Below are 444 nucleotides of genomic sequence, written 5' to 3'. Positions count from 1 at the left end.
GAAAGGGAGAAAAAGGGGGAGGGGGAAAATCAGAAGGGGAATAAAGGGCCAGAGTCCGCCCCCCGCTGCGGTCTGCGCGCAACGTCAGCACGTCCGGCGTAATCGTCACTGCGTCCTGCGCCCCGCGCGTTCCTGCTTCCTGTGTGCCTCTCTCCACGCCTGCAGACGCCCCCTACCTGCTCACCTACCTACCCGACCCGCACACGCGCTCTCCTCCCCGACGCACATGCACACCTACACGCAAGTACACTCGCTCGCTCACTGTGTCGCGCCCTCCGCGTTACCTGTGTCTCAGGCCACCAATGCACATCCACTGCGATCCACAGTCCATCTTAAACCCATCAAGCCTGTCAGATTTAACAATTTTAGATTTAAACAATACTAATAACCGTAATTTAAATTTACAGAGCACTTTCAAAACAGACCTTCGCTTAGGACAGTAAC

This window comes from Hipposideros armiger, unplaced genomic scaffold, assembly GCF_001890085.2.
Source record: "Hipposideros armiger isolate ML-2016 unplaced genomic scaffold, ASM189008v1 scaffold_277, whole genome shotgun sequence".
Taxonomy (NCBI): Eukaryota; Metazoa; Chordata; class Mammalia; order Chiroptera; family Hipposideridae; genus Hipposideros; species Hipposideros armiger.
The sequence above is the reverse complement of the archived record's forward strand: the minus strand, read 5'-3'. Positions refer to the sequence as shown.